Consider the following 19,029-nt stretch of genomic DNA (forward strand, 5'->3'; position numbering starts at 1 on the left):
CTTTTAAGGTGTAGAGCACTTCCTCGTGTTCACAGAAGCTTTAGGGAACGGCTCTGCATCCATGACAAGAGGGGCTTCACAGAGAGTGGCAGACCCTGGCTTGGGAGTGTGAGGTGCTCCTGAGCGCACACACAGATCAAATCTGCTGAGAGACAGTAACTCCCAACAGAGAAGCTGCAGGAAGGGTCCGTGTCTGTGGCAACATGAATAAAGCCTTTGAGTAAATCACCCTCCCTTTGCTGCAATTTTAGGTTCAAAGGTCTCCAAAGATCTGAGGCCTAGTCTCCTGCCAGTAAAGCAAAGGCACGCAGGCTGGCGCCCCAGTCAGACTCAGGGGAAAGCTAAGTGCAAAGTTCATTAACCCTTAGGTATCCAAGACCCATAAAAACAGCTCAAGTTATAGTCCACATGTCCTCAAAAAAAATGTAACCAATGCACATGACCTCCTCAGTAATTGTTACACTGTAGTAACAGAAAGAAGGCTGGCATCTCCAGGTTGTCACAAGTCCCTTAGGAAGTAGGCACTCCTATAAGCACTCTTCTGTTGTTTTTGTTTGCTTGCTTTTTTAAGGCAGGGTCCCTCTACATAGCCCTAGCTGTCCCAGAACTCACTATGTAAATCAGGCTCCCTCTGCTTCCACCTCCCAAGTGCTAGGATTAAAGATGTATACCAGCACACCGGCTTGCTTGCTTTCTTCCTTTCTTTCTTTCTTTCTTCCTTTCTTTCTCTGTCTGTCTCTCTTTCTTTCTTTCTCTCTCTGTCTGTCTGTCTCTCTTTCTTTCTTTCTCTGTCTGTCTGTCTCTCTTTCTTTCTCTCTCTTTCTTTCTCTCTTTCTTTCTTTCTTTCTTTCTTTCTTTCTTTCTTTCTTTCTTTCTTTCTTTCTTTCTTTCTTTCTCTCAAGACAGGTTTCCTGCTCCAGGCTGCGCTCACATTCACTGTGTAGCTGAGCCTGACCTCCCGGGAACTGCTACCTTCTTGCCCCACTTCCCAAATGCAGCTGTGCACTGCCATATTGGCCCCCTAAGGCAAAGAAAGGACAACTCAGGGACTAAATGCACCTCATGGGTAGAAGTAGAAATGTAAAGGGCCTGAGGTTCAATCCTGCAAAGAAGGAATGATTCAAAGAAAGAATGAGTCAAAGGATTCAAGAAAAAAAATCAAAGAAAGAAAGAAATGAACAAACTAAAAACCCCAAAGAACAAACAAAAGGGCAAACCACTAGTTTCTACTCTTAGCAGGGGCTGAGGTTGGTAAGAAAACCCACTGAGGCTGATACCAAAGGGTATGTTTCTTCCCACCAAGGTGTGCAGGTCTAACATTGAAAAGATTTCGTTAAAGCCTGTAAGAAAAAGACCGACTGGGAGTGCTGCTCAACAATAGAGCTTGGCTTAAAAGTATGAGGCTTTTAAAGAGATACTCAGTAACACATACACATGTACCCTCACACACACATACTCACACACACACACACACACACACTCATACTCACATACATATACACACACACTTATACTCACATACATGCACACACACACACTCATACTCACATACATATACACACACTCATACTCACATACATGTACACACACTCACATACGTACACATACTCTGTCACATATATGCTCACATTCTCTCACATACTCACACACACATATATACACTCTCACGCACATACACACTTATGTGCAAACACACATTAACACACACTCATACTCACATACATACACACTCCGTCACATGCATACACACATCCTCCCTCACGCATACATGCTCATGTGCAAGCACACACACGTTCATACAGATTCACACTCACAAACACATATACACACTCCTCTCGTCGCACTCACTACTCTTTCATGGACCCACAGTTTGAACGACTGACCTTTGAAGGTACTGTAGGAAGCATTCTTTACTGGGCACATGGATGGACACCCGTTTAGACTATTCGGTGGGGGAGAACTGGAGCGAATTTGCCCACTTTCCCCCAGGCCACTCCTGTCCTTTTCCTAGCTCCCTCTGTTATGTGTGAACACAGTTCTTTAAATTACATGTGTGTGAGGGAGGTTAGATGAGATCATCTCTCAGATTTCTTGCAGCTCTGCAATTCTATGATCCTGTGAGAATTGTTTTAAGAGAGGTGTCATGTCTATTAAAAACCGCCCAAATAAATGATAAAAATATAATGCATTGCTAAGGGGAAAAGGAAGACTCGTGTTTTCTTTCTTTTTGATTTTGTCTTGGTGTCTGTGCGGGCATACCTGTACACAGCACTTCTGTACTTAGAGGGTTAGGCCAGAAAAGTTTCTGGCCAGTTAACAGGAAACCCAACTTCAGAGGCTTAGATGAATAGAAGTTGGTGTTTCCTACCTTCCAGGGAGTTGCGGGGAGGTCTGGAGCTGCTGGATGGAACTTTGCAGCCCTTCTTTAATTCACGTGTGCCATTTACATGCAGAGCCTAAGGAGGCCAGATGAGGGCATTGGGTTCTTCAGTGCTGGAGTTACAGCCAGTTGTGAGCTCCCCTGTGGGTTCTGGGTCCTCTGTAAGAAGGGCATGTGCCCTTAACCACTGAACCTCTCCCCAGCCCCCTGCAAACGTATGACAACCATGGACATGCTTCAGTTCCATCTCTTGCTGCATGATTGACAGCCCCAGCTGTGTGACCCACCACAGCAGTCACACCATGTCCTCCCAGCCAATGGCTGCACCTCTGGGGTTTGGAGCTCTGACCTGCCTACTCCAGAATGCTCCAGAGGACACTGGTGGGATAAGGACTAATGAGGGAGAGCTGTAGATTAGCATATGCCAGTCTGCTCTTGCTTGACCCTTGATTTTGATAATTCTCCCTTGGTTTTATGAGAGTAAAGTCCCGGCTGTGGTGCATCATGCATGGTATGCGTACGGTGATCACACACTGTATGTATAAAGTACATTCAAGCACTCTGGGGAAAGCATACTGGGAGAAAGGTGACAAGCCTTGAGGTAGCATGTGGAAATGCTAATGTAGAGGCAGATCTGCCACTTTTCTGTAAGTCTGGATATTTCCAAGCAGAAATGAAACGTGTAAAAGTCCCGTGAGACTCAAAGGAGGCTCCACAGTGGCTGCAAGTCTGTCCAGTTCTGTGTATAAAAATCAAGGTGCACAGGTCCATTGCTAGCAGTTTGCTCTGTCTTGAGTTTCATCCCCTTAGGATCACCTACAAGTTTCCATGCGAAGTTACCAAATGTCAATAATTCCTCACTGCTCCTTAACATTCATTAAACAAGCAGCGCATTTATTATAAGGTTTCCCTTTTTCCTTTCCCTTTTGAGGTAGGGTCTCCCTCTACAGCCCAGGCTGATCTGGAATTTACTCTGTACTGTAGCCCAGGCTGACCTGGAATTTACTCTGTACTGTAGCTCAGGCTGGACTTGCACTCCAGATAATCTTTCCTGCCTCAGCACCCTGAGATGCTGGAATTAGAGAGATGAACTTCCACCACAGTCCAATTTCATACCAAATTACCGGGGGGCTGTGGGGGGAGCAACAGGAAGCAGAACTTGGCACCCTTCCCCTCAATCTCTGACCTCTAGCCCAGGCTCTAGACTCTAGGTTCTACCCTTTTTCTTGTCCCTTGGCCTCTTCGTACTGTTGTGTGTCTTGCTTAGGGGCAGGGACCTAAAGCCCTTCTGTATTAGATTTTAAGATTGCCTGATTTGTGGGACTGGAGAGATGGTACTGGCTGCTCTTCCAAAGGTCCTGAGTTCAATTCCCAGTAACCACTTGGTGGCTTGCAACCATCTGTAATAGGATCTGATGCTCTCATTTGGTGTGTGTGAAGACAACTACAGTGTACTCATATGCATAAAATAAATAAAAAAATTAAAAAAAAAAGATTGTCCCCTTGCCTTTGGTACCAATAACATTCCTCTTCTAACCCTGCACCTTAGCATCTGCTGCTTACCTGCCGAAGCCACGCTACCCTACTGCAACTGGCCAGAAACAAGTGAACTTATCAACAGCCACAAATGGAGTGAGATAGACTATGTAGCCCAGGTTAGCTTCCAACCTTGGATCCTCCTGTCACAGGCTCCGAAGTGCTGATGTCTTGCTCCTACTGAATTCTGAAAATTCTGAAAGGGCATTCTCCCACGGGAAAGAGGAATCCTTCTTCTCTTGAGGAAGCTGACACAGATAACCAGGGTTTTGTCAGAAAGGAAAGGGGCTAACTACCCCGGGGCATTCTGGGAAAACAGGTGGCTGAACGAAGCGGGAGTCCTGATCTCAAGCTGGTGTAAGGCTAAGAAGGAGATCCCAGCGACTCCACACCTTTAGCTGCGGTTAGTTATCTTCGCCAAGATGGCGGCCGCGCTGTAGGTTATAGGCACTCACAGTTGCAGGGTTGTGACAGCTGCTGCATCCGGTCCTTCAGTAACCCAGTCAGTGGCAGAGTCAGTCTGGCAGGGATCCCTAGAAAGAGTTTGGATCCACCTTGAGAGTTAGCCCTCCTGTCTCAGACCTGTCCCCCGAGTGCCCTACAGTGATGTGTCTCCTGTCTACAGTGACTCATATTTTCTAGAAATGCCCTCACACACTGCTCACTTCTCATAAAAAGCAACCCATTCTTTGAGGGGAGGGCATTGAAACACGCATCTTCCTCAAACTGAGCAATGGTCTAGAGGGGTGAAATGGTGATACTGGGCTACCCCGGGGCATTCTGTGGTCGGCAGTGATCCCAGCGACTGATATCTGAGAATCACTGCTTCTTTCAGACCTGGGGTCTCCCATGGCTGCTTGCCTGGCTTCCTGGCACACCTAAGGCCGAGATACAGTTTGTGGTGATTAATATTGTCAACCTGACAGGATCTAGAATCACCTAGAGGAGACAAGCCTCTGGGCATGCCTGTGAAAGATCTTCTAGATTAGACTAACAGAGGTGGGAGGAACCACCTTAACTGTGGTGGTTACTTTCCCTGGACTGCAGTCTTGGACAGAATAAGAAGTAGAAAATGAGTCGTGTGATGGTTTCTGTATGCTCCGGCCAGGGAGTGGTCCCATTAGAGGGTGTGGCTATGTTGAAGTGGGTGTGTCACTGTGGGCGTGGGCTTTAAAACCCTCATCCTAGCTGCCTGCAAGCCAGTATTCTGCTAGCAGCCTTCAGATGAAGATGTGGAACTCTCAGCTCTGCCTGCACCATGCCTCCCTGGATGCTGCCGTGTTCCCACCTTGAAGATAATGGACTGAACCTCTGAACCTGTAAGCCAGCCCCTGTTGGGGTAAAAATTTAAAAAAGCACAACTGGGGCTGGGGATTTAGCTCAGTGGTAGAGCGCTTACCTAGGAAGCACAAGGCCCTGGGTTCCGTCCCCAGCTCCGAAAAAAAGAACCAAAAAAAAAAAAAAAAAAAAAAAAAAAAAAAAAAAAAAAAAAAAAAAAGCACAACCAGTTCCCAAGCGTACCCTCTGGGTAGTTCTGGCTCCAATGGGCATTGGAACTAGCGTTAATTTATCTTGGCGGCTCCATACTGCCCCCAAGTACTCTCTGACCGAGGCGGGTTTCTGGCATATAAGTTTCATATGGAGACAGCCTATCTCGCAGCTCTCTTACTGTGGACTCTGTTCATATTTCCAACGTCCACCCCCTAGTCTCAGCAGCAGCTACTCTCTCATATCTCTCTGCCGCTGCTCTGTTTACATTCCCAACATCCGCCCTCTACTAGTTATGGTATAAACTCCCAACAGCACATTGAAATCAAGACTCAACAAACTGTAACCCAACAATCAGATTTATATGTTAAATTCTCAATCCACAATATATCCACACAATAAACTCACAACCAATTAATAAGGATATAAACTGCCCACCTAGATAAGATAAATTTGCCTACAGAAATCCATCCCAACTGCTTTGTCCATACAAGACCACCCGGATCTGGGTCATCTTTCTCCATCTCCAACTTGATTCTCCTTCCTTCTCCTTCTCTCCTGTCTTACAAAAATTTTGTCCCCTTGTTATTTTTTTTTTATTGTCCATCATGCCCTTGCCCTAACTGGTGCCAGCCCTCACCTGCATATTGACATCAACCTACAAGCCCCAATTAAATGTTGTCCTTTATAATACTTGTCTTGGTCACGGTGTCTTTCACAGCAGTAAAACCCTAACTCAGACATGCTCGGTACCTGCAGGCATCACCTCTGCCTTCTGACTGATGAATCACGTAACCAGTCTCTTCAAGTTTCTGCTTCCACATCCTTCCCACCACATGAGACCTGGGCTTTCCCTTAAAGTTGCTTTTGTCATCCTATTTAAGCACAAGAAAAGTAGGCAAGGTGTACCCGATTCCCAAAACCAACGGGTGTACAGGTCTACCCAACTCCTCAATCAATATTCTGTGTGCTGAGTCAAGGGCCCTGACCAGAAGCCAATGGATCGATTCTTTAATCAGCCTTTAAGTGTCTTCCGTCATCTGAAAACTCTGAGCCTACTGCTCTGGTAGCCTACTTATCAGAGTGGCTTTTAAAATTAGGCCAGGAAAGCTATTTTTCAAGCCAACAGAAAGTACATGTCATAGGTCACTCACTCATGGCCTGGCCACCCTTGGATTGAGTGCCATGTTCTAGGTAGATCTTCTGTAGCCAGTTAGGACAGACCAGGCAGTATAACCCATGGCAGCAGGACAGTGGAAAGTGAAGCCGGGACGGGCTAAGGCTTGAGCAGTTTCTGGTTTACTGCAGATGAAATTGGAAGTCCGCTATGAGTGAAGCCAGAACAGGAGAACAGAGGCGTCAAAACCAGACATTGCAGACCGAGATTTTGTGGAAGTCTTTGAGCTCTTTGAGCTCTCTTCAGTAGCTACTTGAGTTCTACCACCAGTAGACTTTTGCCCTTGGGAAGGGGCTGAAAAACAGTGACTCAGTCCACTTGGGCTGCTGTACCGTGCACGAAAGATGAGGTGTCTTGGCTCACAAACACAGTTCCAGAGGCGTCAGCCATCAGGAAGCAGAGTGACAAATGCTGGTGCTCAGCTCATTTTATCTTTTTTTATTCAGTCTGAGGCCCGAATCCACAGAATGGTGCCACCCAAAGTTAGGGTAGTTCTTCCCACCTCAACTGAATCTAGAAAAAACCCCACGGGCGCACCCAGAGGCTGTGGTGTCTCCTAGGCCATTCTCAAGCCTCTCCAGGTGACTGTCGTTATTAACCAACATATGCTGAGTCTTGGCTTTGGGTGTGTGCTAGGAAGCTCAGCAGGCGGCTGACTCTTTTATAAGATCTGTCACTTGATGAGGACCCACTGTCTAGTTTGCAGGCGGCGTCATCTGAGTCCTCATATGGCTGAAGGGTGAGGGAGTTCAGTTCCCTTGGACATATTTTATAGGGACACTAATGCCCCTTAGTAGGGCAAAGACCCCATGGTTTAATCGCATCCACAAAGATCCCAGCTCTTCACACTGAGGATTCCAATTTCAACACACAATTACTGGAGGGGCATAAACATTCAAATCATTGTGAAGAAATAGAGAGACTATGAAAATTTGATTCTGCTTTTTCTTTTTCACAAAATTCTTTTTATTCATGGGTGTTGAAGGGATTGCTCAGTGGTTAAGAGTGGTTCCTGGTCTTGCAGAGGTTTCCATGGTCATTGCAGACATCACATAGCTCACAACTGCCTGGATTTAGTTCCAAAGGATCTGACACCCTTCTCTGGACTCTAAGGATAACAGTATTTATCTCTGGCTTTAAGCCTACCATCTCCTGCTTTAGTGAATTTGCCTAATGAATATTTACTAAGCACATATTCTATAATATGTCATGTTTTGTCTCCTTACTTTGGGATACGTACACATACACAAAAGGTCCAAAATGGAAACTGTTTTAATTTTATGTGTATGACTATTTTGCCTTCATTTATTTATGTGTGCCACTTGTGTGCCTGATGCCCAAAGAGGCTGGAAGAGGACATCGGGTCCTTCAGAACTGGCGTTACAGACACTTTGCAAGCACCACGTTGATGCAGGGAAACAAAACCTATGTCTTTTTTCAAGAGCAGCAGGTGCTCTGAACCACTGACCCATCCCCCCAGTCCCACAAACGATAGAAAGTTTGTCCTTGTGAGGTTCACCTTCAGGAGGCTGTAAGCTTGTGTACCAGGACCAGCAGTCATGCTTTGAACTCCGTCCCTGCAGCCAGTCCTTGCCCGTCATTGTCCTGATGCCTCTGTCCAGTGGTGGACTGAGTTGCGGTCCTTACAATCTTCTTGACTCCAGCTGGGAGAACCGGAAGTGAAACTTCAGTGGGGTTTTAGTTCTGTCAGAAGCCTTCCTGTGTCCTGACTCTCCTTACTCAGCTAAACGTGGATACTGTGTTGCCAACTGTTTTCAAAAGTCTGAACACTAATGAAGAAAACAGAAAGGTGCCTTAGCTCAGCACTCTCTAGGATCCAGTTCTTCGGTCTCATTCCAGACAGGAACTAATGCCGCATCTTCCAGGTCTGTAGGTCACTAGCTGCTTCTATTGCTGTCAGATAAAACAGTCTTGCTTTTTAAAGTGGGAACAAATGCTAGGTACCCTATCACGTGAGTGGGGATAGGTAGGGTGTGGTTTTGTTAAGATAGGAGAAGTGTGTGAGATGAGACACGTGTTCTCTGGTTGCATTTTGATTTTCAGCTCCCAGTAAAGCTCTCTGGCATGGTGGGCGGTCTCTCTTCTTGGATGGAACTGGAGTGGCAGGGGGCGATGGCAGAGCAAGAGTGCTAGTGTATGCTTGACCCATCTAACAGGCAAGGGTGTGTTTAAGGAGTAACTGCTGGGGCTGGGGATTTAGCTCAGTGGTAGAGCGCTTGCCTAGGAAGCGCAAGGCCCTGGGTTCGGTCCCCAGCTCCGAAAAGAAAGAACCAAAAAAAAAAAAAAAAAAAAAAAAAAAAGAAGTAACTGCTGTTGGACAGGGTAGTATAATGGTCAGATATGATACATGCATGCAAGCTTTCCAGCAAATAGCAAACACTCACCCTCTTCAGTCAAGTAACTGTACTTGTAAGAACTTACCCTGATGCAATCTTATAGTTACACAAAGAACAATGCAGACAGAGCTTATCTTCTTGTCGTTTATGGTAACGAAAAGCAATGCAAATTTCCCTTACCACAAAATTGGTTAATGCACAAAGTGAGACCTGTGCGTTAGAATGTGAGCCATTAAAATTACATGTAAAGGGCTGGAGAGATGGCTCAGCGGTTAAGAGCATTGACAGCTCTTCCAGGAGTCCTGAGTTCAATTCCCAGCAAACACATGGTAACTCACAACCATCTGAAATGGGATCGGATAACTTTTTCTGGTGTGTCTAGAGACAGCTACAGTGTATTCATATAAATAAGATAAATCTTAAAAATTATATTTAAAGATTAATAATTTTAACCTAAGTGATGACTTCATGGGTTTTGCTATGATATTATTTATATTTTGGGATACAGTTGACATTTTCCGCAGTGAAAAATAATTAAAAGCATGTTGATCTTAAGAATGTTTACATTGAAAGCTGGGCAGTGGTAGCGCATGCCTTTAATCCCACCACTCGGGAGGCAAAGGCAGAAGAATCTGTGAGTTCGAGGCCAGTCTGGTCTACAGAGTGAGTTCCAGGATAGCTGTGGCTATGTAGAGAAACCTGTTGTGAAAATAAGCATTCATAAAGCATCACTAAGGAAAATCAGGTTACCAGACTGTAGAAGTCAGGTAGCTTCCACAGAATTCCAAATGGGGGAGACAGACAAACATATCTGATATAGAAGACACACATACCTACATATGTATATACATACATACATACATACATACATACATACATACACATACATACATGCACACATACATTCCCTTAAAATGTGATTCATATAGTGGTGACTTGAGTGAGAATGGTCTCCATAGTCTTGCTCACATGTTTGATGCTTGGCCCTCTGTTTTTGGAACTGTGTGGGAAGGATTAGGAGGTGTGGCCTCATTTGACAAGGTGTATGACTGGGGTGGGCTTTGGGGTTTAAAAAGCCTATGTCTTTCCCAATCAGTTTATGCTTCCCTGCATCCTTGCCTTGTGCTCATGGTCAAATGTAAGTTTTCAGCTGCTCCTTGAGCACTGTGCCTGCCATGTTCCCTGTCATCATGGTCATGAACTCCACTACCCTCTGGAACCATAAGCCCCAAATTAAATGGTTTCTTATATGTTGCCCTGGTCATGATGTCTTATCACAGTAGTAGAAAAGGAACTAGGACACATGTATAAAGCATATTAATTTTATGTATATATATATTTCCTATCTGTTAATTTTTTTTCTTTCGGAGCTGAGGACCGAACCCAGGGCCTTGTGCTTGCCATCCTGTTGATTTTATGTACAAGGTATCTTAAGTCAGAATATTTATAATGATATTTCTCCTTTTTCTTTATTAATTAATTTATTCACTTTACATTCTGATCACGGCCCCCTCTCTGTCCTCCTATCCCAAACCCACCTTTGCAAGTCTCTCCCCATATTATCTCCTCCCCTTTTTCTCAAAGAAGGGGAAGCCCCCCTTGGGTACCACTCTCTCGTGGGACATCCAGTTGCAACAGGACCAAGTATATCCTCTCCCACAGAGGCCTAAGCAGTCAAGGGGAAGGGAATCCAAAGACAGGCAACAGAGTCAGCAACAGCCCCCCTCCACCCCCATCTCCACTTCTTGTTAGGGGATCCACATGACGATTGTCTTAGAGTTTTACTGCTGTGAACAGACACCATGACCATGGCAACTCTTATAAGGACAATATAAGGCTGGCTTACAGGTTCAAAGGTTCAGTCCATTATCATCAAGGTGGGAGCATGGCAGCGTCCAGGCAGGCCTGGTGCAGGAGGAGCTGAGAGTTCTACATCTTCATCTGAAGGCAGCTAGGAGAAGACTGGCTTCCAGGCAGCTAGGATGAGGATCTTAAAACCTACACCCACAGTGACACTTGTACTCTAACAAGGCCACACCTCCTAATAGTGCTACTCCCTGGACCAAGCGTATACAAACCATCACAAAGACCAAGCTGAAGATTTGCTGCGAATGGGCTCTTAGATCCAGCCCATGCATGTTCTTTGGTTTGTGGTTCAGTCTCTGTGAGCCCCACAGGTTGACTCTATAGATCACCTTGTGTTGTCCTTGATCTCTCCAGCTCCCTCCATCCTACCTATCCATTCGCTTTTCCTCAAGACTCCCCAAGCTCCCCCTGATGTTGGGCTGTAGTCTCTGCATCTGTTTCCATCAGCTACCAGATGAACCTCTCAGGAGACAGGTATGCTAGCTTCCTGTCTGCAAGCATAGCAGAGTATCATTAGTAGTGTCAGGGGTTGGCCCTCTCTCATGGGGTGGGTCTCAAATTGGGTCAGTCATTGGCTGGCTGTTCCCTCAGTCCCTGCTCCTGCTTTTCCTGAGTTCTCTCAGTCCTCCTTTACCCCTGCACATCTTGTAGGTAGGATACATTTTGAGTGGAAGGTCTTGTGGGTAGAGCCAGAGGACGGATGTGCTAACAGAAGCCATTATAGATGTTCTTTTCTTCACATTTTAAAAGATTCTTTTAATATTATTTATGTCATACCCATCAACAATTAAAATCCAATATTAAATTCTTTAAAATGAAGAGGAAGAACCAGAGCCTAGATGTAATCCTAGCGGTTGGAGGTAGACAGGAGTCCAAGGTCATCCTTGGATACAGATTAAGTTTGAGGCAAACTGGGTTACGTGTGAGACACTCTCTTGACTTTTTTAAATTAAAAAACAAAAGAAGTTAAAGGAAAAGAAAAACAAGGCAGTGACAAATGAGACAGGGCTGAGGATTAACCCCTGCTTTGCCAAGTACATGGAGCAGGTCAAGCCTCCTAGGCCCTAGTCTGTGAGTCCACAGTAAGGAAACACATACCGTAAGATTTAAATAACACCAGCATCAGCATAGGCCCTGAGCACGGATACCCTGCAAATTCGTGAATCATTCCTTTTTTTTTTTTTAAAGATATGTACCAGTTCTACCTGTTAGCTCTCTCTATGTTTCTTGTCCTTAAATTGAGAATTGCAATTAATTCTGATGGCTCAAATGAAAATGTTGACACTTTTATGTAATACTTGGGGAGGCGGAGGCAGGTGGATCTCTGACTTCAAGGCCAGCCTGGTCTATAGAGTGAGTTCCGAGACAGCCAAGGCTACACGAAGAAAACCTGTCTCAAAACAAAATCAAAATAAATAAATAATAAGTAAAGGCCATTGCAGCATAAAGAGCTCACAGTGTGAACTTGGCATTGGCTGGATAGATCTGACCTATCTGATTCTATCCTTACACCCCAAGGAGAAAAGCTCAAACTAGTCCAAACTATGACCTGGTGTATAAAATCAGAGAAGAAAAATATTTGTTTACAATGAGAATGAAAGGACAGCTCCGGCTGGCTGAGCGGTGGTAGAGATCTGCTGGAAATAGATGTCTCGGAACTCTGAGAACTTATTTCTGCCTGAGCTCAGGTGGACGGCACCAAATCCTGACCTTTTGACCCTCATGCTTTGTTGACCTTTCTGTCCACATTATCAGGACCATCATACAGGGACACTGCATATAATTTGTGACATTTTTCTTTTAAGATTTATTTACTCATGTAAGTATATGAATAAGTTGCTGTCTTCAGACACACCAGAAGAGGGCATCAGATCCCATTACAGATGGTTGTGAGCCACAATGTGGGTGCTGGGAATTGAACTCAGCACCTCTGGGAGAGCAGTCAGCGCTGGTAACCGCTGAGTCATCTCTCCGGCCCAATTTGCAACATTTTTATTAAAGTTCTGTGATGTTCTAGTCCTGACTTAAAAATAGCCCCTCGTCCACCATGCAAGTTTGTAACATTGTCTAACTGTTTCATGGCGCATTGAAATGAAATGGCCCATCCCATTCACTTCTACCACAGCTAGTGAAATGTCAGGGGGTTCAGGCAGTGTTCTTTTGACTCTATGGCAGGGGCAACATGACCTCGAATGGGTGACTTTTCTAGATCTAATGGGTCCATGTCACTGGCTCCATGGGCTTGGTAATCTTCATTTTTAAATATCTCCTGCCATGTGGTGGCTGTTGCTCTCTCTGAGTGCCCAGCCTCCCACTTCCAAGTTCAGTTAAAAAGAGGTCTTGTTATCAGTACTCCAAGAAAATCTTCCATAGTGAAGAAACATTGGCACAGCTTGGTCTATGCCCTTCCTGGATGACTCATGAGGCAGAGGGAGACCACATACACCCTCTGATTAGAATACTGCTGCTTCTGAGATCTGGCTTTTGTGTGTGAGTTGAGAGTGACTGGAAGGTAATGGTGGCTGTCAGAAGAAGTTGTGCAAAGTCCATGCAGATTAAACCTCTGGAAATTACTGGAGAGGCAACCTTAGTTCCCTCATCTCCATGGCTGTGGGAGAATGTAGTGGGCAAGGTCCGGTTATAACACATAGGGTCAAAGCTGGTGGTGTGGATGCTATGATGTGTAACCGCTGCCCCCCAGGAGCACAGTCTAAGAGAACACAGCTAACTTTAGCATGGGGAATGTTAAGTATGACAGGATAAGGTAGAGATGGGATGTATCTTGTGTTCAGAGGACAGAGCCTCTGTTATCTGAAAAAGAGGGAATCCAGCTTCAGGTCACACATGGCCTTGAAGACTGGTAGGGTTTCGATGGGCGGGGATGTAGAACCCGGGCAGCCAATACCGTGTGACTTTTAAAAAGAGCTGGGGGCTGGTGGTAGTGGCACTTACCTGTAACCCTGGGCACACAGGAGCCGAGTCAGGAGGATTACAAGCTGAGATGGGAGAAAAATTGCCTTGGCTTATGCAGGAAGGAGGGGACGGTACTGCCATGCCAGTTCGAACAGTAGGCATGTGGTAGCTTTGGACAGCATACACAGTAGAGGTGTGTGTGTGTGTGTGTGTGTGTGTGTGTGTGTGCATGTTTATGTGTGTATGTGTACATATATGTACATGTATGTGTATATATATGTGTGTGTGTTTATGTGTGTATGTGTGTATATATGTGTGTGTATGATGTGTATGATGTATATGTGTGTATATATGTGTGTGTATGTGTGCATGTTTGTATATGTATATGTGTGTGTATATATGTATATATGTGTGTGTTTATATGTGTATGTGTGTATATATGTATGTGTGTATGTATGATGTGTACGTGTATGTTTATGTGTGTACATGTATATATGTGTGTGTGTTTGTGTGTATGTGTGTGTTTGTGTATATGTATGTATGTGTGTGCATGTGTGTTTATGTGTATGTATGTGTTTGTGTATGTGTGTATGTATATGTATGTTTATATGTATATATATGTGTGTGCATGTGTGTGTTTGTGTGTATGTGTGTGTGTGTATGTGTGCATGTGTGTTCATGTGTGTGGCCCTCTGTGGTAGGGAGGGTGACTGAGTTTCTGTGGCTGTAACAGTCTCTCAGAGTTTTTACTCAGCCTTTTAAAGAGTGGCCCAGGATGCTTTCCAACACCCAGGAACTGGCCCTGCAGATTTGGGACCTTGAAAAATAAATCATTGTACTTCCTATCTCAGGCTAAGCCAGGCCTATGGTCAGCTCCATTTGCATTTTCAGATTACTTTAAAAGCCACATCTCCTCTAGACTAAGACTCTTTGCACTATGATGCCTTATGGCCTGGGCTGGAATCAGAGCCCAGAGGTCCCTGCCCCTAGGCTGAGAAGAGCAGGCTGAGAATACAGAGGAAAGCAGGAGTCTCCAACACCACCATCACTCCTGGATGGCTCCGTATGAAAGAGATAAGTAGCAACCAGGACAGGATTTCTAGCTTTGTTTGGAAGAAGCCAGACTGCATGACACTTGGCAGCAAGTCATCTCCCACTAGCAGGCACAGAGAGAGACTGGGGGCCCACCAAGTCTTCGTAGCACTGAGTGGGTTCACAGTCCAGGTGAAGAAACACTTCAATTTGATGTTTTTGCCCCGAGACTTGGTTTCTAAGCATAGCAGCCTTGGCTGTCCTGGAACTTACCCTGTAGACCAGGCTGGCTTCAAACTCATAGAGATCTGCCTGCCTCTGCCTCCCAAAGACTGGAGTTAAAGGTGTACATCACCACCACCTGGCAGATTTTACCCACAATGCTCCCGGCTTATTTCTTTATTTACTCCTTGGCAACAGGATCTGTGTTGTGTGGGACAGCACACTGTTGTGCTAAAATGAAACTCATTCCTGAAAATGAGGGTTCAGGCCTGGGCACAGGTGTTTATAGTTCTCTGTCCGTTTTTTACTCAAAATAAGTAAATGATCAACTCAGTTAAAACTTCTGCAGCTCTGTGGGAAATTGAAAGGGCAGAGCAGCCTGGGGCAGCAACCCAGAGGACTGGGTTGGAGAGGGGCGGGGACACAGGGTGGGGTGGGGGTGGTAGTATCAGCAGTTTTCTTCTCAGCTTATCAGTGTAGATGGCTCTTGCCTGAAGACAGGCTAGGCTGCAGCATCTGGTTGGGGTGCATTTTGCAGTCCTCCCATAGCTCCCTACCGGCTCCCTCCTCAGCTGAGGTATCTGGAATCCTCTTTTTTGACTAGAAATCCCTGGCAGGTCTGCACTACCTAGAGACCAGGTCTCCGGGGCTGGGCGTTGCCTCGAAGATAGGTTTGTGAAATCTGAACTGGGCTCCACACTAACCCCACCACCCCACGCGCGAGCCCAACCCCAACCCCCTTCCCTCCTCCCCTATTTTTCATGGTCCAACATGGAGCTGCTTGCTTCGAGACGGGAAGACTCAATCTTCAGCTAACAAGCCCTAGGATTTTATTTATTTAATCACGTGGTCTAGACTAGCTTAACCAGATCGCTCTTCAGCCCAGGTCAGCTTTGAACTCCTGACCCTCCTGCCTCAGTCTCCCAAGAGCGGAGGATTGCAGGAGTGCACTATGACAGCAAGCTATGAATTTACAAGACTCTGTGCTGCTGTTTGGTTTGTCGGGCTCCTCACCTGGGACTTTAACCTTCCCTGGCACATTTCCAGCCCCTTCCAGGCAGGCAGTTTTCCCTCCTTGTGGCTGTCAGTTTTCAATTCCCAGGTAGTCAGCAGAGTGACTGACTCTTCCAGCATGGCTTGGTGCTGAGTTCCTTCTGCTTCCTGGCTCTACAGATGCGGCTTCTGGAATTTCTTGGCTTTCTGTCAGAAACGCCAGCTCTTCCCCGCCTCTGGTTAAACACACTGTTTCCCGGGGCAGTGCCCTTTGCTTTTGTAACCTTTTAGTCATCTGGCTTCAAGTTCCACCGGGGATTTTGCTGGCTGTGAGGACGGCAGCGGAGCCCTGAAGCTACAAGGTGCCTTAGTCATGTTTGCATTGTGGACTGCAGTGAACAAAGTATTTTTAAATGGGCATTTGGAGAAACTTGCAAGGTTTCTCATTGCATGTTCAGAGAACCACATTCCGGTAGGTAGCCTGTCTCCGTGCGCCAGAGCCCACCTTTTAACACCTTTCTCCTGTCTAACGGCTTTCTTTAGCTTTCACTCAGCTTCACTCCGCCCTGCCACCGCCTGGCCTTTGCCTAAGACGTTGCCTCCACAGACAGCCTCCCCCTCCCCCCACCCTCTCCCCCATCCCCACCTGTGTATGGCTGACACCATTTCAGCCTGTATCCATAGCATTCATGTGTATTCCCAAAGCATTCTAGAACTTTCTCTAACAGACCCCATCTCACTTTTAAACTCCCGCACTGCCATTGTTCTTGTCTTACATTTTCTGCATTTTAAGAGCCATCATTTTTTTTATTACAATTACATTGAGAGATAGACAACCCCCCATTTTAAGTGAACCATTCAATGGTTTTTAATATTAACACAGAGTTGTAAAATCGCTCCCACAATCAATTCTAGAATATTTGTATTGCCCTACAAGGCAGCCTCTTACTGATTAGCTCCCATACACTGATCTCAGACCTTCCCAGGTGAGTAACCACCAAACCACTGTCTGTAGATGTATATATTTAGGATACTTCCGGTAAATGGAATCATGGGGGGTTGGAGAGATGGCTCAGTGGTTAAGAGCACTGGCTGCTCTTCCAGAGGTGTTGAATTCAATCCCCAGCAACCGCATGGTGGCTCACAACCATCTGTAATGGGATCTGGTTTCCTCCTTTGGTGTGCATGAAAACAGAGCACTTCTATAACATAATAAATAAGCAAATCTTTTCAAAATAATGGTAAAATTCATGGAGTCGTGTATGTATGACCAGTAGAGGCTGAGTTCTTTCACTTAGCACAGTTGTTTTCAAGGTACTGCACACCTATGTTGTAACATGTATTAGGCGGAGTCCATTCAAAAGCACCATTAAAAACATTTTAGCATCTGGGATGTAAAGATGTATCTTCAAGGCAGTGGTATGCATAATTTAATTAACAGCTCTTTTTCTCTGTTACTTAACGCTTTACATTCCAGTTGTTGGTGTCAGAAGCTGAAACTGTATGGCAGTAACTGGCCATTCTTTCCTTCAGTTGGCCCCTCGTGGCCTTTGAGCTTGAGCACGGGCATTAAGACTTAGAAGACTGGAGCCTGACTGACTGTGGAGCCCTGCATCCGACCTTTCCTTTAACAGGACCTTAATCACAGCTTTGGAAGCTTATCGAAAAGCCAAACCTCATGAGGGTCTGGAGTCCCTTCCTTCCCCTTATCTCAACCCTTATGGAATCCTCTCCACTGAGCTACTGATAGTTATCCAACAAATATTTACATCAAGATTCACTCTGCCTCGTAAGAGCTCACAGTGTGGCCAGGAGAGATGGCTCAGTGGTTAAGAGGTCCTGAGTTCAATTCCCAGCAACCGCATGGTGGCTCACGGCCATCTGTAATGGGATCCGATGCCCTCTTCTGGCGTGCCATCGAGAGTTCACAGTGTAGCTATAAAGACAAGACGTTGAAGGGTAATTGTTCCTGATGACTCAGCTGTATCACCTGTGAGGATATTACCTCCAAAGAACAGAAGGATGGACATGCGTATTTGTAAACTGATGTTCAGAACAAAATTGTTCATAGTAGCAAAAGGTGGAAATGACCCTAATGCTTGAAGAAAGATGATTAGGCAAATCATATTATGCACATGCAATAGAATATTATTCAGCCTCCAGAAGAAGCGACATTCTGACTCTTGCTACAATACAGAAGCTTCGTTGTATAGACTATCCTCTGGCATCATCAGAATTTGCTCTGTTCCCAAAAGATCACCCCAGCTAGGCTTGATGCCTGGGGAGAATCATGGGATTCTCACATGAGTATCCATTCATCTCTTGCAATCAGTCATATGTAAGTCTGCCCTAATTGCACATGGCCTTGAGGTCTCAGGAAGTGGGTAGAGTATATAGGTGAGGAAGGAGTAGGGGAAGGTACTTCAGCCTTGGGGATGTTTCATCCATGCTGGGTGGGTCACCCACACTCCTGTCCACAACCCCTCACCCATGCTCTGTAAATAACCCTAATAAACTCATTGCTTCCTCAAGGTGATGTTGGGTGGAATTGAACTTTTTTTATCCTTGGGAGGATAAAAATGAGGAAGAGGGTAGATAGATAGATATCGCCTAAGTCTCCCCCTCCCCCAAAAGGGTGAAAATTCTCACATCAAACTTGAAGACCATTTATAAGGTGGTTCAAGTGGTCAAACACACAGAGGCAGAGAATGGAATGCTGCCTTCGAGAGGCTGACTAAGGGTAACTAGATGGAGTTAGTGTTTAAGAGGTACACAGTTTCAGCCTGCAAAGTGAGAAGATTCTAGAGATAAGAAATGCTAATACTGGGAGCTGGAGAGATGGCTCAGTGGTTAAGAGCACTGGCTGTTCTTCCAGAGGTCCTGAGTTCAATCCCCAGCAACCACATGGTGGCTCACAACTATCTGTAATGGGGATCTGGTCTATCTGAAGACAGGGACAGTGTACCTACATACATTAAATAAATATCTAGATAGATAGATAGATAAATCTTTTTTAAAAAGAGAAATGTTAATACCGTTGTGTAACAATATGAATGTGTCTGATG

General features: G+C 45.4%; 1 long non-coding RNA gene across 1 annotated transcript; it reads left to right on the forward strand.

Moving 5' to 3' along the window:
- The first annotated feature begins 16,237 nt into the window (after positions 1–16,237).
- On the forward strand, positions 16,238–18,498 carry LOC134481898 (uncharacterized). The gene is made up of 2 exons (XR_010057777.1): positions 16,238–16,436; positions 17,442–18,498. It is a non-coding gene; the product is annotated as an uncharacterized LOC134481898 (long non-coding RNA).
- The last annotated feature ends 531 nt before the right edge of the window (positions 18,499–19,029 follow it).

Source organism: Rattus norvegicus, chromosome 14 (assembly GCF_036323735.1).
Source record: "Rattus norvegicus strain BN/NHsdMcwi chromosome 14, GRCr8, whole genome shotgun sequence".
Lineage (NCBI taxonomy): Eukaryota > Metazoa > Chordata > Mammalia > Rodentia > Muridae > Rattus > Rattus norvegicus.